This window comes from Narcine bancroftii, chromosome 4 (assembly GCF_036971445.1).
Source record: "Narcine bancroftii isolate sNarBan1 chromosome 4, sNarBan1.hap1, whole genome shotgun sequence".
Lineage (NCBI taxonomy): Eukaryota > Metazoa > Chordata > Chondrichthyes > Torpediniformes > Narcinidae > Narcine > Narcine bancroftii.
Genome location: NC_091472.1, coordinates 162,807,756 through 162,835,717, shown reverse-complemented (window position 1 = coordinate 162,835,717; position 27,962 = coordinate 162,807,756).

Below are 27,962 nucleotides of genomic sequence, written 5' to 3'. Positions count from 1 at the left end.
ATCTCTGATTCCCCGCCTCTGATTCCCCGTGTCTGATTCCCTGCCTCTGATTCCCCGCCTCTGATTCCCCATATCTGATTCCCCATATCTGATTCACCACCTCTGATTCCCGGCCTCTGATTCCCCATCTCTGATTCCGCACATCCGATTCCCTGCCTATGATTCCCCACCTCTGATTCCCCGCCTCTGATTCCCCATATCTGATTCCCTGCCTCTGTTTCCCCGCCTCTGATTCCCCACCTCTGTTTCCCCATATCTGATTCCCCGCCTCTGATTCCCCAACTCTAATACCCTGCCTCTGATTCCCCAGCTCTGATTCCCCGCCTCTGATTCCCCGCATCTGATTCCCTGCCTCTGATTCCCCGCCTCTGATTCCAGGCCTCTGATTCCCAGCATCTGATTCCGGCCTCTGATTCCCGGCCTCTGATTCCCTGCTTCTGATTCTGATTCCCTGCCTCTGATTCCCCATCTCTGATTCCGCACATCTGATTCCCTGCCTCTGATTCCCCACCTCTGATTCCCCATATCTGATTCCCCGCCTCTGTTTCCCCGCCTCTGATTCCCCGCCTCTGTTTCCCCATATCTGATTCCCCGCCTCTGATTCCCCAACTCTGATTCCCCTCATCTAATTCGCCAGCTATGATTCCCCGCCTCTGATTCCCTGCGTCTCATTCCCTGCCTCTGATTCCCAGCCTCTGATTCCCCTTCTCTGAGTCACCACCTCTGAATCCCCACCTCTGATTCCCCATCTCTGATTCCGCACATCCGATTCCCTGCCTCTGATTCCCCGCCTCTGATATCCCGCCTCTGATTCGCAACCTCTAATTCCCCACCTCTGATTTCCCATATCTGATTCCCCGCCTCTGTTTCCCTGCCTCTGATTCCCGGCCTCTGTTTCCCCATATCTGATTCCCCTCCTCTGATTCCCCAACTCTGATTCCCCGCCTCTGATTCCCCAGCTTTGATTCCCTGCCTTTTATTCCCGGCCTCTGATTCCCTGCCACTGATTCCCCGCCTCTGATTCCCCACCTCTGATTCCCCATATCTGATTCCCCGCCTCTGTTTCACCACCTATGATTCCCGGCCTCTTATTCCCAGCATCTGATTCCCGGCCTCTGATTCCCTGCCTCTGATTCCCCGCCTCTGATTCCCCATCTCTGATTCCCCGTGTCTGATTCCCTGCCTCTGATTCCCCGTCTCTGATTCCCCGCGTCTGATTCCCTGCCACTGATTCCCTGCCCCTGATTCCCCACCTCTGATTCCCCATATCTGATTCCCCGCCTCTGTTTCCCCAACTCTGATTCCCTTCCTCTAATTCGCCAGCTATGATTCCCCGCGTCTGATTCCCTGCCACTGATTCCCTGCCCCTGATTCCCCGCCTCTGATTCCCCAGCTCTGATTTCCCGCCTCTGATTCCCGGCATCCGATTGCCTGCCTCTGATTCCCCGCCTCTGATTCCCCATCTCTAATTCCCCGCCTCTGATTCCCCGTGTCTGATTCCCTGCCTCTGATTCCCCGCCTCTGATTCCCCGCCTCTGTTTTCCCGCCTCTGATTCCCTGCCTCTGATTCCCCATATCTGATTCACTGCCTCTGATTCCCCAACTCTGATTCCCCGCCTCTGATTCTCCATATCTCATTCCCCGCCTCTGAATCCCCATCTCTGATTCCCAGACTCTGATTCCCCAACTCTGATTCCCCGCCTCTGATTCCCCAGCTCTGATTCCCCGCCTTTTATTCCCGGCCTCTGATTCCCTGCCACTGATTCCCCGCCCCGGATTCCCCACCTCTGATTCCCCATATCTGATTCCCTGCCTCTGATTCCCTGCCCTGATTCCCCATCTCTGTTTCACCGCATTTGATTCACAACTTCTGATTCCCCATATCTGATTCACCGCCTCTGTTTCCCCGCCTCTTATTCCCTGCCTCTGATTCCCAACCTCTGATTCCACACCTCTGATTCCCCATATCTGATTCCCCGCTTCTATTTCCCCATATCTGATTCCCCGCCTCTGATTCCCCAACTCTGATTCCCCGCCTCTGATTCCCCAGCTCTGATTCCCCGCCTCTGATTCCCGGCGTCCGATTCCCTGCCTCTGATTCGCCGCCTCTGATTCCCCATCTCTGATTCACCACCTCTGATTCCCCACCTCTGATTCCCCATATCTAATTCCCCGCCTCTGTTTTCCCACCTCTGATTCCCCGCCTCTGTTTCCCCATATCTGATTCCCCGCCTCTGAATCCCCAACTCTGATTCCCTGCCTCAGATTCCCCAGCTCTGATTCCCCGCCTTTGTTTCCCCCCGTCTGATTCCCAGCCTCTGAATCCCCGTGTCTGATTTCCTGCCTCTGATTCCCCGCCTCTGATTCCCCATCTCTGATTCACCGCCTCTGATTCCCCACCTCTGATTCCCCATCTCTGATTCCGCACATCCAATTCCCTGCCTCTGATTCCCCAACTCTGATTCCCCACCTCTGATTCCCCAGCTCTGATTCCCCGCCTCAGATTCCCCGCGTCTGATTCCCTGCCTCTGATTCCCCGCCTCTGATTCCCTGCCTCTGATTCCCCATATCTGATTCACCGCCTCTGATTCCCCAACTCTGATTCCCCGCTTCTGATTCCCCAGCTCTGAATCCCCGACTCTGATTCCCCGAGTCTGATTCCCTGCCTCTGATTCCCCGCCTCTAATTCCCCATCTGTGATTCACTGCCTCTGATTCCCCGCCTCTGATTCCCCATATCTGATTCACCACCTCTCATTCCCGGCCTCTGATTCCCCATCTCTGATTCCGCACATCCGATTCCCTGCCTATGATTCCCCACCTCTGATTCCCGCCTCTGATTCCCCATATCTGATTCCCTGCCTCTGTTTCCCCGCCTCTGATTCCCCGCCTCTGATTCCCCGCATCAAATTCCCTGTCTCTGATTCCCCGCCTCTGATTCCAGGCCTCTGATTCCCAGCATCTGATTCCGGCCTCTGATTCCCGGCCTCTGATTCCCTGCTTCAGATTCTGATTCCCTGCCTCTGATTCCCCATCTCTGATTCCGCACATCTGATTCCCTGCCTCTGATTCCCCACCTCTGATTCCCCATATCTGATTCCCCGCTTCTGTTTCCCCGCCTCTGATTCCCCGCCTCTGTTTCCCCATATCTGATTCCCCGCCTCTGATTCCCCAACTATGATTCCCCTCCACTAATTCGCCAGCTATGATTCCCCGCCTCTGATTCCCTGCGTCTGATTCCCTGCCTCTGATTCCCAGCCTCTGATTCCCCTTTTCTGATTCACCACCTCTGAATCCCCACCTCTGATTCCCCATCTCTGATTCCGCACATCCGATTCCCTGCCTCTGATTCCCCGCCTCTGATTCCCCGCCTCTGATCCACAACCTCTAATTCCCCACCTCTGATTCCCCATATCTGATTCCCCGCCTCTGTTTCCCTGCCTCTGATTCCCGGCCTCTGTTTCCCCATATCTGATTCCCCTCCTCTGATTCCCCAACTCTGATTCCCAGCCTCTGATTCCCCAGCTCTGATTCCCCGCCTTTTATTCCCGGCCTCTGATTCCCTGCCACTGATTCCCCGCCCCTGATTCCCCACCTCTGATTCCCCATATCTGATTCCCCGCCTCTGTTTCCCCAGCTCTGATTCCCTGCCTCTGATTCCCCGCCTCTGATTCCCCATCTCTGTTTCACCGCCTTTGATTCGCCACCTCTGATTACCCATATCTGATTCCCCGCCTCTGTTTCCCCGCCTCTGATTCCCTGCCTCTGATTCCCAACCTCTGATTCCACACCTCTGATTCCCCATATCTGATTCCCCGCCTCTATTTCCCCATATCTGATTCCCCGCCTCTGATTCCCCAACTCTGATTCCCCGCCTCTGATTCCCCAGCTCTGATTCCCCGCCTCTGATTCCCGGCATCCGAATCCCTGCCTCTGATTCCCCGCCTCTGATTCCCCATCTCTGATTCCCCGCCTCTGATTCCACGTGTCTGATTCCCAGCCTCTGATTCCCCGCCTCAGATTCCCCGCCTCTGATTCCCTGCCACTGATTCCCTGCCCCTGATTCCCCACCTCTGATTCCCCATATCTGATTCCCCGCCTCTGTTTCCCCGCCTCTGATTCCCCGCCTCTGATTCCCCATATCTGATTTCCTGCCTCTGATTCCCCAACTCTGATTCCCCGCCTCTGATTCCCCAGCTCTGAATCCCCGCCTCTGATTCCCCGCGTCTGATTCCCTCCCTCTGATTCCCCGCCTTGATTCCCCATCTCTTATTCACAACCTCTGATTCCCCACCTCTGATTCCCCATATCTGATTCCCCTCCTCTGTTTCCCCGCCTCTGATTCCCCGCCTCTGATTCCCCATATCTGATTCCCCGGCTCTGATTGCCCACCTCTGATTCCCCGCCTCTGATTCGCCAGCTCTGATTCCCCGCCTCTGAATCCCCGCATCTGATTCCCTGCCTCTGATTCCCCGCCTCTGATTCCCCATCTCTGATTCACCGCCTTTGATTCGCCACCTCTGATTCCCCATATCTGATTCCCCACCTCTGTTTCCCCGCCCCTGATTCCCCGCCTCTGCTTCTCCATATCTCATTCCCCGCCTCTGAATCCCCATCTCTGATTCCCAGACTCTGATTCCCCACCTCTGATTCCCGGCCTCTTATTCCCAGCATCTGATTCCCCATATCTGATTCCCCGCCTCTGTTTCCCTGCCTCTGATTCCGACCTCTGTTTCCCCATATCTGATTCCCCTCCTCTGAATCCCCGCCTCTGATTCCCCGCGTCTGATTCCCTCCCTCTGATTCCCCGCCTTGATTCCCCATCTCTGATTCACAACCTCTGATTCCCCACCTCTGATTCCCCATATCTGATTCCCCGCCTCTGTTTCCCCGCCTCTGATTCCCCGCCTCTGATTCCCCATATCTGATTCCCCGGCTCTGATTGCCCACCTCTGATTCCCCGCCTCTGATTCGCCAGCTCTGATTCCCCGCCTCTGAATCCCCGCATCTGATTCCCTGCCTCTGATTCCCCGCCTCTGATTCCCCATCTCTGATTCACCGCCTTTGATTCGCCACCTCTGATTCCCCATATCTGATTCCCCACCTCTGTTTCCCCGCCCCTGATTCCCCGCCTCTGCTTCTCCATATCTCATTCCCCGCCTCTGAATCCCCATCTCTGATTCCCAGACTCTGATTCCCCACCTCTGATTCCCGGCCTCTTATTCCCAGCATCTGATTCCCCATATCTGATTCCCCGCCTCTGTTTCCCTGCCTCTGATTCCGGCCTCTGTTTCCCCATATCTGATTCCCCTCCTCTGATTCCCCAACTCTGATTCCCCGCCTCTGATTCCCCAGCTCTGATTCCCCGCATTTTATTCCCGGCCTCTGATTCCCTGCCACTGATTCCCCGCCCCGGATTCCCCACCTCTGATTCCCCATATCTGATTCCCCGCCTCTGTTTCCCCAGCTCTGATTCCCCACCTCTGATTCCCCAGCTCTGATTCCCTGCCACTGATTCCCCGCCCCTGATTCCCCACCTCTGATTCCCCATATCTGATTCCCCGCCTCTGTTTCCCCAGCTCTGATTCCCTGCCTCTGATTCCCTGCCCTGATTCCCCATCTCTGTTTCACCGCATTTGATTCGCCACCTCTGATTCCCCATATCTGATTCCCCGCCTCTGTTTCCCCGCCTCTTATTCCCTGCCTCTGATTCCCAACCTCTGATTCCACACCTCTGATTCCCCATATCTGATTCCCCGCTTCTATTTCCCCATATCTGATTCCCCGCCTCTGATTCCCCAACTCTGATTCCCCGCCTCTGATTCCCCAGCTCTGATTCCCCGCCTCTGATTCCCGGCGTCCGATTCCCTGCCTCTGATTCCCCGCCTCTGATTCCCCATCTCTGATTCACCACCTCTGATTCCCCACCTCTGATTCCCCATATCTAATTCCCCGCCTCTGTTTTCCCGCCTCTGATTCCCCGCCTCTGTTTCCCCATATCTGATTCCCCGCCTCTGAATCCCCAACTCTGATTCCCTGCCTCAGATTCCCCAGCTCCGATTCCCCGCCTTTGATTCCCCCCGTCTGATTCCCAGCCTCTGAATCCCCGTGTCTGATTTCCTGCCTCTGATTCCCCGCCTCTGATTCCCCATCTCTGATTCACCGCCTCTGATTCCCCACCTCTGATTCCCCATCTCTGATTCCGAACATCCAATTCCCTGCCTCTGATTCCCCAACTCTGATTCCCTTCCTCTAATTCGCCAGCTATGATTCCCCGCCTCTGATTCACTGCCACTGATTCCCTGCCCCTGATTCCCCGCCTCTGATTCCCCAGCTCTGATTTCCCGCCTCTGATTCCCGGCATCCGATTCCCTGCCTCTGATTCCCCGTCTCTGATACCCCATCTCTAATTCCCCGCCTCTGATTCCCCGTGTCTGATTCCCTGCCTCTGATTCCCCGCCTCTGATTCCCCATATCTGATTCCCCGCCTCTGTTTTCCCACCTCTGATTCCCTGCCTCTGATTCCCCATATCTGATTCCCTGCCTCTGATTCCCCAACTCTGATTCCCCGCCTCTGATTCTCCATATCTCATTCCCCGCCTCTGAATCCCCATCTCTGATTCCCAGACTCTGATTCCCCAACTCTGATTCCCCGCCTCTGATTCCCCAGCTCTGATTCCCCGCCTTTTATTCCCGGCCTCTGATTCCCTGCCACTGATTCCCCGCCCCGGATTCCCCACCTCTGATTCCCCATATCTGATTCCCCGCCTCTGTTTCCCCAGTTCTGATTCCCCACCTCTGATTCCCCAGCTCTGATTCCCTGCCACTGATTCCCCGCCCCTGATTCCCCACCTCTGATTCCCCATATCTGATTCCCCGCCTCTGTTTCCCCAGCTCTGATTCCCTGCCTCTGATTCCCTGCCCTGATTCCCCATCTCTGTTTCACCGCATTGGATTCGCCACCTCTGATTCCCCATATCTGATTCACCGCCTCTGTTTCCCCGCCTCTTATTCCCTGCCTCTGATTCCCAACCTCTGATTCCACACCTCTGATTCCCCATATCTGATTCCCCGCTTCTATTTCCCCATATCTGATTCCCCGCCTCTGATTCCCCAACTCTGATTCCCCGCCTCTGATTCCCCAGCTCTGATTCCCCGCCTCTGATTCCCGGCGTCCGATTCCCTGCCTCTGATTCGCCGCCTCTGATTCCCCATCTCTGATTCACCACCTCTGATTCCCCACCTCTGATTCCCCATATCTAATTCCCCGCCTCTGTTTTCCCGCCTCTGATTCCCCGCCTCTGTTTCCCCATATCTGATTCCCCGCCTCTGAATCCCCAACTCTGATTCCCTGCCTCAGATTCCCCAGCTCTGATTCCCCGCCTTTGTTTCCCCCCGTCTGATTCCCAGCCTCTGAATCCCCGTGTCTGATTTCCTGCCTCTGATTCCCCGCCTCTGATTCCCCATCTCTGATTCACCGCCTCTGATTCCCCACCTCTGATTCCCCATCTCTGATTCCGCACATCCAATTCCCTGCCTCTGATTCCCCAACTCTGATTCCCCACCTCTGATTCCCCAGCTCTGATTCCCCGCCTCAGATTCCCCGCGTCTGATTCCCTGCCTCTGATTCCCCGCCTCTGAATCCCTGCCTCTGATTCCCCATATCTGATTCACCGCCTCTGATTCCCCACCTCTGATTCCCCGCTTCTGATTCCCCAGCTCTGAATCCCCGACTCTGATTCCCCGAGTCTGATTCCCTGCCTCTGATTCCCCGCCTCTAATTCCCCATCTGTGATTCACTGCCTCTGATTCCCCGCCTCTGATTCCCCATATCTGATTCACCACCTCTCATTCCCGGCCTCTGATTCCCCATCTCTGATTCCGCACATCCGATTCCCTGCCTATGATTCCCCACCTCTGATTCCCGCCTCTGATTCCCCATATCTGATTCCCTGCCTCTGTTTCCCCGCCTCTGATTCCCCGCCTCTGATTCCCCGCATCAGATTCCCTGTCTCTGATTCCCCGCCTCTGATTCCAGGCCTCTGATTCCCAGCATCTGATTCTGGCCTCTGATTCCCGGCCTCTGATTCCCTGCTTCAGATTCTGATTCCCTGCCTCTGATTCCCCATCTCTGATTCCGCACATCTGATTCCCTGCCTCTGATTCCCCACCTCTGATTCCCCATATCTGATTCCCCGCCTCTGTTTCCCCGCCTCTGATTCCCCGCCTCTGTTTCCCCATATCTGATTCCCCGCCTCTGATTCCCCAACTATGATTCCCCTCCACTAATTCGCCAGCTATGATTCCCCGCCTCTGATTCCCTGCGTCTGATTCCCTGCCTCTGATTCCCAGCCTCTGATTCCCCTTTTCTGATTCACCACCTCTGAATCCCCACCTCTGATTCCCCATCTCTGATTCCGCACATCCGATTCCCTGCCTCTGATTCCCCGCCTCTGATTCCCCGCCTCTGATCCGCAACCTCTAATTCCCCACCTCTGATTCCCCGCCTCAGATTCCCCGCGTCTGATTCCCTGCCTCTGATTCCCCGCCTCTGATTCCCTGCCTCTGATTCCCCATATCTGATTCACCGCCTCTGATTCCCCAACTCTGATTCCCCGCTTCTGATTCCCCAGCTCTGAATCCCCGACTCTGATTCCCCGAGTCTGATTCCCTGCCTCTGATTCCCCGCCTCTAATTCCCCATCTGTGATTCACTGCCTCTGATTCCCCGCCTCTGATTCCCCATATCTGATTCACCACCTCTCATTCCCGGCCTCTGATTCCCCATCTCTGATTCCGCACATCCGATTCCCTGCCTATGATTCCCCACCTCTGATTCCCGCCTCTGATTCCCCATATCTGATTCCCTGCCTCTGTTTCCCCGCCTCTGATTCCCCGCCTCTGATTCCCCGCATCAGATTCCCTGTCTCTGATTCCCCGCCTCTGATTCCAGGCCTCTGATTCCCAGCATCTGATTCCGGCCTCTGATTCCCGGCCTCTGATTCCCTGCTTCAGATTCTGATTCCCTGCCTCTGATTCCCCATCTCTGATTCCGCACATCTGATTCCCTGCCTCTGATTCCCCACCTCTGATTCCCCATATCTGATTCCCCGCTTCTGTTTCCCCGCCTCTGATTCCCCGCCTCTGTTTCCCCATATCTGATTCCCCGCCTCTGATTCCCCAACTATGATTCCCCTCCACTAATTCGCCAGCTATGATTCCCCGCCTCTGATTCCCTGCGTCTGATTCCCTGCCTCTGATTCCCAGCCTCTGATTCCCCTTTTCTGATTCACCACCTCTGAATCCCCACCTCTGATTCCCCATCTCTGATTCCGCACATCCGATTCCCTGCCTCTGATTCCCCGCCTCTGATTCCCCGCCTCTGATCCACAACCTCTAATTCCCCACCTCTGATTCCCCATATCTGATTCCCCGCCTCTGTTTCCCTGCCTCTGATTCCCGGCCTCTGTTTCCCCATATCTGATTCCCCTCCTCTGATTCCCCAACTCTGATTCCCAGCCTCTGATTCCCCAGCTCTGATTCCCCGCCTTTTATTCCCGGCCTCTGATTCCCTGCCACTGATTCCCCGCCCCTGATTCCCCACCTCTGATTCCCCATATCTGATTCCCCGCCTCTGTTTCCCCAGCTCTGATTCCCTGCCTCTGATTCCCCGCCTCTGATTCCCCATCTCTGTTTCACCGCCTTTGATTCGCCACCTCTGATTACCCATATCTGATTCCCCGCCTCTGTTTCCCCGCCTCTGATTCCCTGCCTCTGATTCCCAACCTCTGATTCCACACCTCTGATTCCCCATATCTGATTCCCCGCCTCTATTTCCCCATATCTGATTCCCCGCCTCTGATTCCCCAACTCTGATTCCCCGCCTCTGATTCCCCAGCTCTGATTCCCCGCCTCTGATTCCCGGCATCCGAATCCCTGCCTCTGATTCCCCGCCTCTGATTCCCCATCTCTGATTCCCCGCCTCTGATTCTACGTGTCTGATTCCCAGCCTCTGATTCCCCGCCTCAGATTCCCCGCCTCTGATTCCCTGCCACTGATTCCCTGCCCCTGATTCCCCACCTCTGATTCCCCATATCTGATTCCCCGCCTCTGTTTCCCCGCCTCTGATTCCCCGCCTCTGATTCCCCATATCTGATTTCCTGCCTCTGATTCCCCAACTCTGATTCCCCGCCTCTGATTCCCCAGCTCTGAATCCCCGCCTCTGATTCCCCGCGTCTGATTCCCTCCCTCTGATTCCCCGCCTTGATTCCCCATCTCTTATTCACAACCTCTGATTCCCCACCTCTGATTCCCCATATCTGATTCCCCTCCTCTGTTTCCCCGCCTCTGATTCCCCGCCTCTGATTCCCCATATCTGATTCCCCGGCTCTGATTGCCCACCTCTGATTCCCCGCCTCTGATTCGCCAGCTCTGATTCCCCGCCTCTGAATCCCCGCATCTGATTCCCTGCCTCTGATTCCCCGCCTCTGATTCCCCATCTCTGATTCACCGCCTTTGATTCGCCACCTCTGATTCCCCATATCTGATTCCCCACCTCTGTTTCCCCGCCCCTGATTCCCCGCCTCTGCTTCTCCATATCTCATTCCCCGCCTCTGAATCCCCATCTCTGATTCCCAGACTCTGATTCCCCACCTCTGATTCCCGGCCTCTTATTCCCAGCATCTGATTCCCCATATCTGATTCCCCGCCTCTGTTTCCCTGCCTCTGATTCCGACCTCTGTTTCCCCATATCTGATTCCCCTCCTCTGAATCCCCGCCTCTGATTCCCCGCGTCTGATTCCCTCCCTCTGATTCCCCGCCTTGATTCCCCATCTCTGATTCACAACCTCTGATTCCCCACCTCTGATTCCCCATATCTGATTCCCCGCCTCTGTTTCCCCGCCTCTGATTCCCCGCCTCTGATTCCCCATATCTGATTCCCCGGCTCTGATTGCCCACCTCTGATTCCCCGCCTCTGATTCGCCAGCTCTGATTCCCCGCCTCTGAATCCCCGCATCTGATTCCCTGCCTCTGATTCCCCGCCTCTGATTCCCCATCTCTGATTCACCGCCTTTGATTCGCCACCTCTGATTCCCCATATCTGATTCCCCACCTCTGTTTCCCCGCCCCTGATTCCCCGCCTCTGCTTCTCCATATCTCATTCCCCGCCTCTGAATCCCCATCTCTGATTCCCAGACTCTGATTCCCCACCTCTGATTCCCGGCCTCTTATTCCCAGCATCTGATTCCCCATATCTGATTCCCCGCCTCTGTTTCCCTGCCTCTGATTCCGGCCTCTGTTTCCCCATATCTGATTCCCCTCCTCTGATTCCCCAACTCTGATTCCCCGCCTCTGATTCCCCAGCTCTGATTCCCCGCATTTTATTCCCGGCCTCTGATTCCCTGCCACTGATTCCCCGCCCCGGATTCCCCACCTCTGATTCCCCATATCTGATTCCCCGCCTCTGTTTCCCCAGCTCTGATTCCCCACCTCTGATTCCCCAGCTCTGATTCCCTGCCACTGATTCCCCGCCCCTGATTCCCCACCTCTGATTCCCCATATCTGATTCCCCGCCTCTGTTTCCCCAGCTCTGATTCCCTGCCTCTGATTCCCTGCCCTGATTCCCCATCTCTGTTTCACCGCATTTGATTCGCCACCTCTGATTCCCCATATCTGATTCCCCGCCTCTGTTTCCCCGCCTCTTATTCCCTGCCTCTGATTCCCAACCTCTGATTCCACACCTCTGATTCCCCATATCTGATTCCCCGCTTCTATTTCCCCATATCTGATTCCCCGCCTCTGATTCCCCAACTCTGATTCCCCGCCTCTGATTCCCCAGCTCTGATTCCCCGCCTCTGATTCCCGGCGTCCGATTCCCTGCCTCTGATTCCCCGCCTCTGATTCCCCATCTCTGATTCACCACCTCTGATTCCCCACCTCTGATTCCCCATATCTAATTCCCCGCCTCTGTTTTCCCGCCTCTGATTCCCCGCCTCTGTTTCCCCATATCTGATTCCCCGCCTCTGAATCCCCAACTCTGATTCCCTGCCTCAGATTCCCCAGCTCCGATTCCCCGCCTTTGATTCCCCCCGTCTGATTCCCAGCCTCTGAATCCCCGTGTCTGATTTCCTGCCTCTGATTCCCCGCCTCTGATTCCCCATCTCTGATTCACCGCCTCTGATTCCCCACCTCTGATTCCCCATCTCTGATTCCGAACATCCAATTCCCTGCCTCTGATTCCCCAACTCTGATTCCCTTCCTCTAATTCGCCAGCTATGATTCCCCGCCTCTGATTCACTGCCACTGATTCCCTGCCCCTGATTCCCCGCCTCTGATTCCCCAGCTCTGATTTCCCGCCTCTGATTCCCGGCATCCGATTCCCTGCCTCTGATTCCCCGTCTCTGATTCCCCATCTCTAATTCCCCGCCTCTGATTCCCCGTGTCTGATTCCCTGCCTCTGATTCCCCGCCTCTGATTCCCCATATCTGATTCCCCGCCTCTGTTTTCCCACCTCTGATTCCCTGCCTCTGATTCCCCATATCTGATTCCCTGCCTCTGATTCCCCAACTCTGATTCCCCGCCTCTGATTCTCCATATCTCATTCCCCGCCTCTGAATCCCCATCTCTGATTCCCAGACTCTGATTCCCCAACTCTGATTCCCCGCCTCTGATTCCCCAGCTCTGATTCCCCGCCTTTTATTCCCGGCCTCTGATTCCCTGCCACTGATTCCCCGCCCCGGATTCCCCACCTCTGATTCCCCATATCTGATTCCCCGCCTCTGTTTCCCCAGTTCTGATTCCCCACCTCTGATTCCCCAGCTCTGATTCCCTGCCACTGATTCCCCGCCCCTGATTCCCCACCTCTGATTCCCCATATCTGATTCCCCGCCTCTGTTTCCCCAGCTCTGATTCCCTGCCTCTGATTCCCTGCCCTGATTCCCCATCTCTGTTTCACCGCATTGGATTCGCCACCTCTGATTCCCCATATCTGATTCACCGCCTCTGTTTCCCCGCCTCTTATTCCCTGCCTCTGATTCCCAACCTCTGATTCCACACCTCTGATTCCCCATATCTGATTCCCCGCTTCTATTTCCCCATATCTGATTCCCCGCCTCTGATTCCCCAACTCTGATTCCCCGCCTCTGATTCCCCAGCTCTGATTCCCCGCCTCTGATTCCCGGCGTCCGATTCCCTGCCTCTGATTCGCCGCCTCTGATTCCCCATCTCTGATTCACCACCTCTGATTCCCCACCTCTGATTCCCCATATCTAATTCCCCGCCTCTGTTTTCCCGCCTCTGATTCCCCGCCTCTGTTTCCCCATATCTGATTCCCCGCCTCTGAATCCCCAACTCTGATTCCCTGCCTCAGATTCCCCAGCTCTGATTCCCCGCCTTTGTTTCCCCCCGTCTGATTCCCAGCCTCTGAATCCCCGTGTCTGATTTCCTGCCTCTGATTCCCCGCCTCTGATTCCCCATCTCTGATTCACCGCCTCTGATTCCCCACCTCTGATTCCCCATCTCTGATTCCGCACATCCAATTCCCTGCCTCTGATTCCCCAACTCTGATTCCCCACCTCTGATTCCCCAGCTCTGATTCCCCGCCTCAGATTCCCCGCGTCTGATTCCCTGCCTCTGATTCCCCGCCTCTGATTCCCTGCCTCTGATTCCCCATATCTGATTCACCGCCTCTGATTCCCCAACTCTGATTCCCCGCTTCTGATTCCCCAGCTCTGAATCCCCGACTCTGATTCCCCGAGTCTGATTCCCTGCCTCTGATTCCCCGCCTCTAATTCCCCATCTGTGATTCACTGCCTCTGATTCCCCGCCTCTGATTCCCCATATCTGATTCACCACCTCTCATTCCCGGCCTCTGATTCCCCATCTCTGATTCCGCACATCCGATTCCCTGCCTATGATTCCCCACCTCTGATTCCCGCCTCTGATTCCCCATATCTGATTCCCTGCCTCTGTTTCCCCGCCTCTGATTCCCCGCCTCTGATTCCCCGCATCAGATTCCCTGTCTCTGATTCCCCGCCTCTGATTCCAGGCCTCTGATTCCCAGCATCTGATTCCGGCCTCTGATTCCCGGCCTCTGATTCCCTGCTTCAGATTCTGATTCCCTGCCTCTGATTCCCCATCTCTGATTCCGCACATCTGATTCCCTGCCTCTGATTCCCCACCTCTGATTCCCCATATCTGATTCCCCGCCTCTGTTTCCCCGCCTCTGATTCCCCGCCTCTGTTTCCCCATATCTGATTCCCCGCCTCTGATTCCCCAACTATGATTCCCCTCCACTAATTCGCCAGCTATGATTCCCCGCCTCTGATTCCCTGCGTCTGATTCCCTGCCTCTGATTCCCAGCCTCTGATTCCCCTTTTCTGATTCACCACCTCTGAATCCCCACCTCTGATTCCCCATCTCTGATTCCGCACATCCGATTCCCTGCCTCTGATTCCCCGCCTCTGATTCCCCGCCTCTGATCCGCAACCTCTAATTCCCCACCTCTGATTCCCCATATCTGATTCCCCGCCTCTGATTCCCTGCCTCTGATTCCCGGCCTCTGTTTCCCCATATCTGATTCCCCTCCTCTGATTCCCCAGCTCTGATTCCCCGCCTTTTATTCCCGGCCTCTGATTCCCTGCCACTGATTCCCCGCCCCTGATTCCCCACCTCTGATTCCCCATATCTGATTCCCCGCCTCTGTTTCCCCAGCTCTGATTCCCTGCCTCTGATTCCCCGCCTCTGATTCCCCATCTCTGTTCCACCGCCTTTGATTCGCCACCTCTGATTACCCATATCTGATTCCCCGCCTCTGTTTCCCCGCCTCTGATTCCCTGCCTCTGATTCCCAACCTCTGATTCCACACCTCTGATTCCCCATATCTGATTCCCCGCCTCTATTTCCCCATATCTGATTCCCCGCCTCTGATTCCCCAACTCTGATTCCCCGCCTCTGATTCCCCAGCTCTGATTCCCCGCCTCTGATTCCCGGCATCCGATTCCCTGCCTCTGATTCCCCGCCTCTGATTCCCCATCTCTGATTCCCCGCCTCTGATTCCACGTGTCTGATTCCCAGCCTCTGATTCCCCGCCTCAGATTCCCCGCCTCTGATTCCCTGCCACTGATTCCCTGCCCCTGATTCCCCACCTCTGATTCCCCATATCTGATTCCCCGCCTCTGTTTCCCCGCCTCTGATTCCCCGCCTCTGATTCCCCATATCTGATTTCCTGCCTCTGATTCCCCAACTCTGATTCCCCGCCTCTGATTCCCCAGCTCTGAATCCCCGCCTCTGATTCCCCGCGTCTGATTCACTCCCTCTGATTCCCCGCCTTGATTCCCCATCTCTTATTCACAACCTCTGATTCCCCACCTCTGATTCCCCATATCTGATTCCCCTCCTCTGTTTCCCCGCCTCTGATTCCCCGCCTCTGATTCCCCATATCTGATTCCCCGGCTCTGATTGCCCACCTCTGATTCCCCGCCTCTGATTCGCCAGCTCTGATTCCCCGCCTCTGAATCCCCGCATCTGATTCCCTGCCTCTGATTCCCCGCCTCTGATTCCCCATCTCTGATTCACCGCCTTTGATTCGCCACCTCTGATTCCCCATATCTGATTCCCCACCTCTGTTTCCCCGCCCCTGATTCCCCGCCTCTGCTTCTCCATATCTCATTCCCCGCCTCTGAATCCCCATCTCTGATTCCCAGACTCTGATTCCCCACCTCTGATTCCCGGCCTCTTATTCCCAGCATCTGATTCCCCATATCTGATTCCCCGCCTCTGTTTCCCTGCCTCTGATTCTGACCTCTGTTTCCCCATATCTGATTCCCCTCCTCTGAATCCCCGCCTCTGATTCCCCGCGTCTGATTCCCTCCCTCTGATTCCCCGCCTTGATTCCCCATCTCTGATTCACAACCTCTGATTCCCCACCTCTGATTCCCCATATCTGATTCCCCGCCTCTGTTTCCCCGCCTCTGATTCCCCGCCTCTGATTCCCCATATCTGATTCCCCGGCTCTGATTGCCCACCTCTGATTCCCCGCCTCTGATTCGCCAGCTCTGATTCCCCGCCTCTGAATCCCCGCATCTGATTCCCTGCCTCTGACTCCCCGCCTCTGATTCCCCATCTCTGATTCACCGCCTTTGATTCGCCACCTCTGATTCCCCATATCTGATTCCCCACCTCTGTTTCCCCGCCCCTGATTCCCCGCCTCTGCTTCTCCATATCTCATTCCCCGCCTCTGAATCCCCATCTCTGATTCCCAGACTCTGATTCCCCACCTCTGATTCCCGGCCTCTTATTCCCAGCATCTGATTCCCCATATCTGATTCCCCGCCTCTGTTTCCCTGCCTCTGATTCCGGCCTCTGTTTCCCCATATCTGATTCCCCTCCTCTGATTCCCCAACTCTGATTCCCCGCCTCTGATTCCCCAGCTCTGATTCCCCGCATTTTATTCCCGGCCTCTGATTCCCTGCCACTGATTCCCCGCCCCGGATTCCCCACCTCTGATTCCCCATATCTGATTCCCCGCCTCTGTTTCCCCAGCTCTGATTCCCCACCTCTGATTCCCCAGCTCTGATTCCCTGCCACTGATTCCCCGCCCCTGATTCCCCACCTCTGATTCCCCATATCTGATTCCCCGCCTCTGTTTCCCCAGCTCTGATTCCCTGCCTCTGATTCCCTGCCCTGATTCCCCATCTCTGTTTCACCGCATTTGATTCGCCACCTCTGATTCCCCATATCTGATTCCCCGCCTCTGTTTCCCCGCCTCTTATTCCCTGCCTCTGATTCCCAACCTCTGATTCCACACCTCTGATTCCCCATATCTGATTCCCCGCTTCTATTTCCCCATATCTGATTCCCCGCCTCTGATTCCCCAACTCTGATTCCCCGCCTCTGATTCCCCAGCTCTGATTCCCCGCCTCTGATTCCCGGCGTCCGATTCCCTGCCTCTGATTCCCCGCCTCTGATTCCCCATCTCTGATTCACCACCTCTGATTCCCCACCTCTGATTCCCCATATCTAATTCCCCGCCTCTGTTTTCCCGCCTCTGATTCCCCGCCTCTGTTTCCCCATATCTGATTCCCCGCCTCTGAATCCCCAACTCTGATTCCCTGCCTCAGATTCCCCAGCTCCGATTCCCCGCCTTTGATTCCCCCCGTCTGATTCCCAGCCTCTGAATCCCCGTGTCTGATTTCCTGCCTCTGATTCCCCGCCTCTGATTCCCCATCTCTGATTCACCGCCTCTGATTCCCCACCTCTGATTCCCCATCTCTGATTCCGAACATCCAATTCCCTGCCTCTGATTCCCCAACTCTGATTCCCTTCCTCTAATTCGCCAGCTATGATTCCCCGCCTCTGATTCACTGCCACTGATTCCCTGCCCCTGATTCCCCGCCTCTGATTCCCCAGCTCTGATTTCCCGCCTCTGATTCCCGGCATCCGATTCCCTGCCTCTGATTCCCCGTCTCTGATTCCCCATCTCTAATTCCCCGCCTCTGATTCCCCGTGTCTGATTCCCTGCCTCTGATTCCCCGCCTCTGATTCCCCATATCTGATTCCCCGCCTCTGTTTTCCCACCTCTGATTCCCTGCCTCTGATTCCCCATATCTGATTCCCTGCCTCTGATTCCCCAACTCTGATTCCCCGCCTCTGATTCTCCATATCTCATTCCCCGCCTCTGAATCCCCATCTCTGATTCCCAGACTCTGATTCCCCAACTCTGATTCCCCGCCTCTGATTCCCCAGCTCTGATTCCCCGCCTTTTATTCCCGGCCTCTGATTCCCTGCCACTGATTCCCCGCCCCGGATTCCCCACCTCTGATTCCCCATATCTGATTCCCCGCCTCTGTTTCCCCAGCTCTGATTCCCCACCTCTGATTCCCCAGCTCTGATTCCCTGCCACTGATTCCCCGCCCCTGATTCCCCACCTCTGATTCCCCATATCTGATTCCCCGCCTCTGTTTCCCCAGCTCTGATTCCCTGCCTCTGATTCCCTGCCCTGATTCCCCATCTCTGTTTCACCGCATTTGATTCGCCACCTCTGATTCCCCATATCTGATTCACCGCCTCTGTTTCCCCGCCTCTTATTCCCTGCCTCTGATTCCCAACCTCTGATTCCACACCTCTGATTCCCCATATCTGATTCCCCGCTTCTATTTCCCCATATCTGATTCCCCGCCTCTGATTCCCCAACTCTGATTCCCCGCCTCTGATTCCCCAGCTCTGATTCCCCGCCTCTGATTCCCGGCGTCCGATTCCCTGCCTCTGATTCGCCGCCTCTGATTCCCCATCTCTGATTCACCACCTCTGATTCCCCACCTCTGATTCCCCATATCTAATTCCCCGCCTCTGTTTTCCCGCCTCTGATTCCCCGCCTCTGTTTCCCCATATCTGATTCCCCGCCTCTGAATCCCCAACTCTGATTCCCTGCCTCAGATTCCCCAGCTCTGATTCCCCGCCTTTGTTTCCCCCCGTCTGATTCCCAGCCTCTGAATCCCCGTGTCTGATTTCCTGCCTCTGATTCCCCGCCTCTGATTCCCCATCTCTGATTCACCGCCTCTGATTCCCCACCTCTGATTCCCCATCTCTGATTCCGCACATCCAATTCCCTGCCTCTGATTCCCCAACTCTGATTCCCCACCTCTGATTCCCCAGCTCTGATTCCCCGCCTCAGATTCCCCGCGTCTGATTCCCTGCCTCTGATTCCCCGCCTCTGATTCCCTGCCTCTGATTCCCCATATCTGATTCACCGCCTCTGATTCCCCAACTCTGATTCCCCGCTTCTGATTCCCCAGCTCTGAATCCCCGACTCTGATTCCCCGAGTCTGATTCCCTGCCTCTGATTCCCCGCCTCTAATTCCCCATCTGTGATTCACTGCCTCTGATTCCCCGCCTCTGATTCCCCATATCTGATTCACCACCTCTCATTCCCGGCCTCTGATTCCCCATCTCTGATTCCGCACATCCGATTCCCTGCCTATGATTCCCCACCTCTGATTCCCGCCTCTGATTCCCCATATCTGATTCCCTGCCTCTGTTTCCCCGCCTCTGATTCCCCGCCTCTGATTCCCCGCATCAGATTCCCTGTCTCTGATTCCCCGCCTCTGATTCCAGGCCTCTGATTCCCAGCATCTGATTCCGGCCTCTGATTCCCGGCCTCTGATTCCCTGCTTCAGATTCTGATTCCCTGCCTCTGATTCCCCATCTCTGATTCCGCACATCTGATTCCCTGCCTCTGATTCCCCACCTCTGATTCCCCATATCTGATTCCCCGCCTCTGTTTCCCCGCCTCTGATTCCCCGCCTCTGTTTCCCCATATCTGATTCCCCGCCTCTGATTCCCCAACTATGATTCCCCTCCACTAATTCGCCAGCTATGATTCCCCGCCTCTGATTCCCTGCGTCTGATTCCCTGCCTCTGATTCCCAGCCTCTGATTCCCCTTTTCTGATTCACCACCTCTGAATCCCCACCTCTGATTCCCCATCTCTGATTCCGCACATCCGATTCCCTGCCTCTGATTCCCCGCCTCTGATTCCCCGCCTCTGATCCGCAACCTCTAATTCCCCACCTCTGATTCCCCATATCTGATTCCCCGCCTCTGATTCCCTGCCTCTGATTCCCGGCCTCTGTTTCCCCATATCTGATTCCCCTCCTCTGATTCCCCAGCTCTGATTCCCCGCCTTTTATTCCCGGCCTCTGATTCCCTGCCACTGATTCCCCGCCCCTGATTCCCCACCTCTGATTCCCCATATCTGATTCCCCGCCTCTGTTTCCCCAGCTCTGATTCCCTGCCTCTGATTCCCCGCCTCTGATTCCCCATCTCTGTTCCACCGCCTTTGATTCGCCACCTCTGATTACCCATATCTGATTCCCCGCCTCTGTTTCCCCGCCTCTGATTCCCTGCCTCTGATTCCCAACCTCTGATTCCACACCTCTGATTCCCCATATCTGATTCCCCGCCTCTATTTCCCCATATCTGATTCCCCGCCTCTGATTCCCCAACTCTGATTCCCCGCCTCTGATTCCCCAGCTCTGATTCCCCGCCTCTGATTCCCGGCATCCGATTCCCTGCCTCTGATTCCCCGCCTCTGATTCCCCATCTCTGATTCCCCGCCTCTGATTCCACGTGTCTGATTCCCAGCCTCTGATTCCCCGCCTCAGATTCCCCGCCTCTGATTCCCTGCCACTGATTCCCTGCCCCTGATTCCCCACCTCTGATTCCCCATATCTGATTCCCCGCCTTTGTTTCCCCGCCTCTGATTCCCCGCCTCTGATTCCCCATATCTGATTTCCTGCCTCTGATTCCCCAACTCTGATTCCCCGCCTCTGATTCCCCAGCTCTGAATCCCCGCCTCTGATTCCCCGCGTCTGATTCACTCCCTCTGATTCCCCGCCTTGATTCCCCATCTCTTATTCACAACCTCTGATTCCCCACCTCTGATTCCCCATATCTGATTCCCCTCCTCTGTTTCCCCGCCTCTGATTCCCCGCCTCTGATTCCCCATATCTGATTCCCCGGCTCTGATTGCCCACCTCTGATTCCCCGCCTCTGATTCGCCAGCTCTGATTCCCCGCCTCTGAATCCCCGCATCTGATTCCCTGCCTCTGATTCCCCGCCTCTGATTCCCCATCTCTGATTCACCGCCTTTGATTCGCCACCTCTGATTCCCCATATCTGATTCCCCACCTCTGTTTCCCCGCCCCTGATTCCCCGCCTCTGCTTCTCCATATCTCATTCCCCGCCTCTGAATCCCCATCTCTGATTCCCAGACTCTGATTCCCCACCTCTGATTCCCGGCCTCTTATTCCCAGCATCTGATTCCCCATATCTGATTCCCCGCCTCTGTTTCCCTGCCTCTGATTCTGACCTCTGTTTCCCCATATCTGATTCCCCTCCTCTGAATCCCCGCCTCTGATTCCCCGCGTCTGATTCCCTCCCTCTGATTCCCCGCCTTGATTCCCCATCTCTGATTCACAACCTCTGATTCCCCACCTCTGATTCCCCATATCTGATTCCCCGCCTCTGTTTCCCCGCCTCTGATTCCCCGCCTCTGATTCCCCATATCTGATTCCCCGGCTCTGATTGCCCACCTCTGATTCCCCGCCTCTGATTCGCCAGCTCTGATTCCCCGCCTCTGAATCCCCGCATCTGATTCCCTGCCTCTGACTCCCCGCCTCTGATTCCCCATCTCTGATTCACCGCCTTTGATTCGCCACCTCTGATTCCCCATATCTGATTCCCCACCTCTGTTTCCCCGCCCCTGATTCCCCGCCTCTGCTTCTCCATATCTCATTCCCCGCCTCTGAATCCCCATCTCTGATTCCCAGACTCTGATTCCCCACCTCTGATTCCCGGCCTCTTATTCCCAGCATCTGATTCCCCATATCTGATTCCCCGCCTCTGTTTCCCTGCCTCTGATTCCGGCCTCTGTTTCCCCATATCTGATTCCCCTCCTCTGATTCCCCAACTCTGATTCCCCGCCTCTGATTCCCCAGCTCTGATTCCCCGCATTTTATTCCCGGCCTCTGATTCCCTGCCACTGATTCCCCGCCCCGGATTCCCCACCTCTGATTCCCCATATCTGATTCCCCGCCTCTGTTTCCCCAGCTCTGATTCCCCACCTCTGATTCCCCAGCTCTGATTCCCTGCCACTGATTCCCCGCCCCTGATTCCCCACCTCTGATTCCCCATATATGATTCCCCGCCTCTGTTTCCCCAGCTCTGATTCCCTGCCTCTGATTCCCTGCCCTGATTCCCCATCTCTGTTTCACCGCATTTGATTCGCCACCTCTGATTCCCCATATCTGATTCCCCGCCTCTGTTTCCCCGCCTCTTATTCCCTGCCTCTGATTCCCAACCTCTGATTCCACACCTCTGATTCCCCATATCTGATTCCCCACTTCTATTTCCCCATATCTGATTCCCCGCCTCTGATTCCCCAACTCTGATTCCCCGCCTCTGATTCCCCAGCTCTGATTCCCCGCCTCTGATTCCCGGCGTCCGATTCCCTGCCTCTGATTCCCCGCCTCTGATTCCCCATCTCTGATTCACCACCTCTGATTCCCCACCTCTGATTCCCCATATCTAATTCCCCGCCTCTGTTTTCCCGCCTCTGATTCCCCGCCTCTGTTTCCCCATATCTGATTCCCCGCCTCTGAATCCCCAACTCTGATTCCCTGCCTCAGATTCCCCAGCTCCGATTCCCCGCCTTTGATTCCCCCCGTCTGATTCCCAGCCTCTGAATCCCCGTGTCTGATTTCCTGCCTCTGATTCCCCGCCTCTGATTCCCCATCTCTGATTCACCGCCTCTGATTCCCCACCTCTGATTCCCCATCTCTGATTCCGAACATCCAATTCCCTGCCTCTGATTCCCCAACTCTGATTCCCCACCTCTGATTCCCCAGCTCTGATTCCCCGCCTCAGATTCCCCGTGTCTGATTCCCTGCCTCTGATTCGCCGCCTCTGATTCCCTGCCTCTGATTCCCCATATCTGATTCCCCGCCTCTGATTCCCCAACTCTGATTCCCCGCTTCTGATTCCCCAGATCTGAATCCCCGACTCTGATTCCCCGAGTCTGATTCCCTGCCTCTGATTCCCCGCCTCTAATTCCCCATCTGTGATTCACAACCTCTGATGCCCCACCTCTGATTCCCCATATCTGATTCCCCGCCTCTGTTTCCCCGCCTCTGATTCCCCGCCTCTGATTCCCCATATCTGATTCCCCGCCTCTGATTGCCCACCTCTGATTCCCCGCGTCTGATTCACTGCCTCTGATTCCCCGCCTCTGATTCCCCATATCTGATTCCCCGCCTCTGTTTCCCCAGCTCTGATTCCCCACCTCTGATTCCCCAGCTCTGATTCCCTGCCACTGATTCCCCGCCCCTGATTCCCCACCTCTGATTCCCCATATCTGATTCCCCGCCTCTGTTTCCCCAGCTCTGATTCCCTGCCTCTGATTCCCTGCCCTGATTCCCCATCTCTGTTTCACCGCATTTGATTCGCCACCTCTGATTCCCCATATCTGATTCCCCGCCTCTGTTTCCCCGCCTCTTATTCCCTGCCTCTGATTCCCAACCTCTGATTCCACACCTCTGATTCCCCATATCTGATTCCCCGCTTCTATTTCCCCATATCTGATTCCCCGCCTCTGATTCCCCAACTCTGATTCCCCGCCTCTGATTCCCCAGCTCTGATTCCCCGCCTCTGATTCCCGGCGTCCGATTCCCTGCCTCTGATTCCCCGCCTCTGATTCCCCAGCTCTGATTCACCACCTCTGATTCCCCACCTCTGATTCCCCATATCTAATTCCCCGCCTCTGTTTTCCCGCCTCTGATTCCCCGCCTCTGTTTCCCCATATCTGATTCCCCGCCTCTGAATCCCCAACTCTGATTCCCTGCCTCAGATTCCCCAGCTCTGATTCCCCGCCTTTGATTCCCCCCGTCTGATTCCCAGCCTCTGAATCCCCGTGTCTGATTTCCTGCCTCTGATTCCCCGCCTCTGATTCCCCATCTCTGATTCACCGCCTCTGATTCCCCACCTCTGATTCCCCATCTCTGAATCCGCACATCCAATTCCCTGCCTCTGATTCCCCAACTCTGATTCCCCACCTCTGATTCCCCAGCTCTGATTCCCCGCCTCAGATTCCCCGCGTCTGATTCCCTGCCTCTGATTCCCCGCCTCTGATTCCCTGCCTCTGATTCCCCATATCTGATTCCCCGCCTCTGATTCCCCAACTCTGATTCCCCGCTTCTGATTCCCCAGCTCTGAATCCCCGACTCTGATTCCCCGAGTCTGATTCCCTGCCTCTGATTCCCCGCCTCTAATTCCCCATCTGTGATTCACAACCTCTGATGCCCCACCTCTGATTCCCCATATCTGATTCCCCGCCTCTGTTTCCCCGCCTCTCATTCCCCGCCTCTGATTCCCCATATCTGATTCCCCGCCTCTGATTGCCCACCTCTGATTCCCCGCGTCTGATTCACTGCCTCTGATTCCCCGCCTCTGATTCCCCATATCTGATTCACCACCTCTCATTCCCGGCCTCTGATTCCCCATCTCTGATTCCGCACATCCGATTCCCTGCCTATGATTCCCCACCTCTCATTCTCGCCTCTGATTCCCCATATCTGATTCCCTGCCTCTGTTTCCCCGCCTCTGATTCCCCACCTCTGTTTCCCCATATCTGATTCCCCGCCTCTGATTCCCCAACTCTAATACCCTGCCTCTGATTCCCCAGCTCTGATTCCCCGCCTCTGATTCCCCGCATCAGATTCCCTGCCTCTGATTCCCCGCCTCTGATTCCAGGCCTCTGATTCCCAGCATCTGATTCCGGCCTCTGATTCCCGGCCTCTGATTCCCTGCTTCAGATTCTGATTCCCTGCCTCTGATTCCCCATCTCTGATTCCCCATCTCTTATTCACAACCTCTGATTCCCCACCTCTGATTCCCCATATCTGATTCCCCTCCTCTGTTTCCCCGCCTCTGATTCCCCGCCTCTGATTCCCCATATCTGATTCCCCGGCTCTGATTGCCCACCTCTGATTCCCCGCCTCTGATTCGCCAGCTCTGATTCCCAGCCTCTGAATCCCCGCATCTGATTCCCTGCCTCTGATTCCCCGCCTCTGATTCCCCATCTCTGATTCACCGCCTTTGATTCGCCACCTCTGATTCCCCATATCTGATTCCCCACCTCTGTTTCCCCGCCCCTGATTCCCCGCCTCTGCTTCTCCATATCTCATTCCCCGCCTCTGAATCCCCATCTCTGATTCCCAGACTCTGATTCCCCACCTCTGATTCCCGGCCTCTTATTCCCAGCATCTGATTCCCCATATCTGATTCCCCGCCTCTGTTTCCCTGCCTCTGATTCCGACCACTGTTTCCCCTTATCTGATTCCCCTCCTTTGAATCCCCGCCTCTGATTCCCCGCGTCTGATTCCCTCCCTCTGATTCCCCGCCTTGATTCCCCATCTCTGATTCACAACCTCTGATTCCCCACCTCTGATTCCCCATATCTGATTCCCCGCCTCTGTTTCCCCGCCTCTGATTCCCCGCCTCTGATTCCCCATATCTGATTCCCCGGCTCTGATTGCCCACCTCTGATTCCCCGCCTCTGATTCGCCAGCTCTGATTCCCCGCCTCTGAATCCCCGCATCTGATTCCCTGCCTCTGATTCCCCGCCTCTGATTCCCCATCTCTGATTCACCGCCTTTGAATCGCCACCTCTGATTCCCCATATCTGATTCCCCACCTCTGTTTCCCCGCCCCTGATTCCCCGCCTCTGCTTCTCCATATCTCATTCCCCGCCTCTGAATCCCCATCTCTGATTCCCAGCCTCTGATTCCCCACCTCTGATTCCCGGCCTCTTATTCCCAGCATCTGATTCCCCGTATCTGATTCCCCGCCTCTGTTTCCCTGCCTCTGATTCCGGCCTCTGTTTCCCCATATCTGATTCCCCTCCTCTGATTCCCCAACTCTGATTCCCCGCCTCTGATTCCCCAGCTCTGATTCCCCGCATTTTATTCCCGGCCTCTGATTCCCTGCCACTGATTCCCCGCCCCGGATTCCCCACCTCTGATTCCCCATATCTGATTCCCCGCCTCTGTTTCCCCAGCTCTGATTCCCCAGCTCTGATTCCCCAGCTCTGATTCCCTGCCACTGATTCCCCGCCCCTGATTCCCCACCTCTGATTCCCCATATCTGATTCCCCGCCTCTGTTTCCCCAGCTCTGATTCCCTGCCTCTGATTCCCTGCCCTGATTCCCCATCTCTGTTTCACCGCATTTGATTCGCCACCTCTGATTCCCCATATCTGATTCCCCGCCTCTGTTTCCCCGCCTCTTATTCCCTGCCTCTGATTCCCAACCTCTGATTCCACACCTCTGATTCCCCATATCTGATTCCCCGCTTCTATTTCCCCATATCTGATTCCCCGCCTCTGATTCCCCAACTCTGATTCCCCGCCTCTGATTCCCCAGCTCTGATTCCCCGCCTCTGATTCCCGGCGTCCGATTCCCTGCCTCTGATTCCCCGCCTCTGATTCCCCATCTCTGATTCACCACCTCTGATTCCCCACCTCTGATTCCCCATATCTAATTCCCCGCCTCTGTTTTCCCGCCTCTGATTCCCCGCCTCTGTTTCCCCATATCTGATTCCCCGCCTCTGAATCCCCAACTCTGATTCCCTGCCTCAGATTCCCCAGCTCCGATTCCCCGCCTTTGATTCCCCCCGTCTGATTCCCAGCCTCTGAATCCCCGTGTCTGATTTCCTGCCTCTGATTCCCCGCCTCTGATTCCCCATCTCTGATTCACCACCTCTGATTCCCACCTCTGATTCCCCATCTCTGATTCCGAACATCCAATTCCCTGCCTCTGATTCCCCAAGTCTGATTCCCCACCTCTGATACCCCAGCTCTGATTCCCCGCCTCAGATTCCCCGCGTCTGATTCCCTGCCTCTGATTCCCCGCCTCTGATTCCCTGCCTCTGATTCCCCATATCTGATTCCCCGCCTCTGATTCCCCAACTCTGATTCCCCGCTTCTGATTCCCCAGATCTGAATCCCCGACTCTGATTCCCCGAGTCTGATTCCCTGCCTCTGATTCCCCGCCTCTAATTCCCCATCTGTGATTCACAACCTCTGATGCCCCACCTCTGATTCCCCATATCTGATTCCCCGCCTCTGTTTCCCCGCCTCTGATTCCCCGCCTCTGATTACCCATATCTGATTCCCCGCCTCTGATTGCCCACCTCTGATTCCCCGCGTCTGATTCACTGCCTCTGATTCCCCGCCTCTGATTCCCCATACCTGATTCCCCGCCTCTGTTTCCCCAGCTCTGATTCCCCACCTCTGATTCCCCAGCTCTGATTCCCTGCCACTGATTCCCCGCCCCTGATTCCCCACCTCTGATTCCCCATATCTGATTCCCCGCCTCTGTTTCCCCAGCTCTGATTCCCTGCCTCTGATTCCCTGCCCTGATTCCCCATCTCTGTTTCACCGCATTTGATTCGCCACCTCTGATTCCCCATATCTGATTCCCCGCCTCTGTTTCCCCGCCTCTTATTCCCTGCCTCTGATTCCCAACCTCTGATTCCACACCTCTGATTCCCCATATCTGATTCCCCGCTTCTATTTCCCCATATCTGATTCCCCGCCTCTGATTCCCCAACTCTGATTCCCCGCCTCTGATTCCCCAGCTCTGATTCCCCGCCTCTGATTCCCGGCGTCCGATTCCCTGCCTCTGATTCCCCGCCTCTGATTCCCCAGCTCTGATTCACCACCTCTGATTCCCCACCTCTGATTCCCCATATCTAATTCCCCGCCTCTGTTTTCCCGCCTCTGATTCCCCGCCTCTGTTTCCCCATATCTGATTCCCCGCCTCTGAATCCCCAACTCTGATTCCCTGCCTCAGATACCCCAGCTCTGATTCCCCACCTTTGATTCCCCCCGTCTGATTCCCAGCCTCTGAATCCCCGTGTCTGATTTCCTGCCTCTGATTCCCCGCCTCTGATTCCCCATCTCTGATTCACCGCCTCTGATTCCCCACCTCTGATTCCCCATCTCTGATTCCGCACATCCAATTCCCTGCCTCTGATTCCCCAACTCTGATTCCCCACCTCTGATTCCCCAGCTCTGATTCCCCGCCTCAGATTCCCCGCGTCTGATTCCCTGCCTCTGATTCCCCGCCTCTGATTCCCTGCCTCTGATTCCCCATATCTGATTCCCCGCCTCTGATTCCCCAACTCTGATTCCCCGCTTCTGATTCCCCAGCTCTGAATCCCCGACTCTGATTCCCCGAGTCTGATTCCCTGCCTCTGATTCCCCGCCTCTAATTCCCCATCTGTGATTCACAACCTCTGATGCCCCACCTCTGATTCCCCATATCTGATTCCCCGCCTCTGTTTCCCCGCCTCTGATTCCCCGCCTCTGATTCCCCATATCTGATTCCCCGCCTCTGATTGCCCACCTCT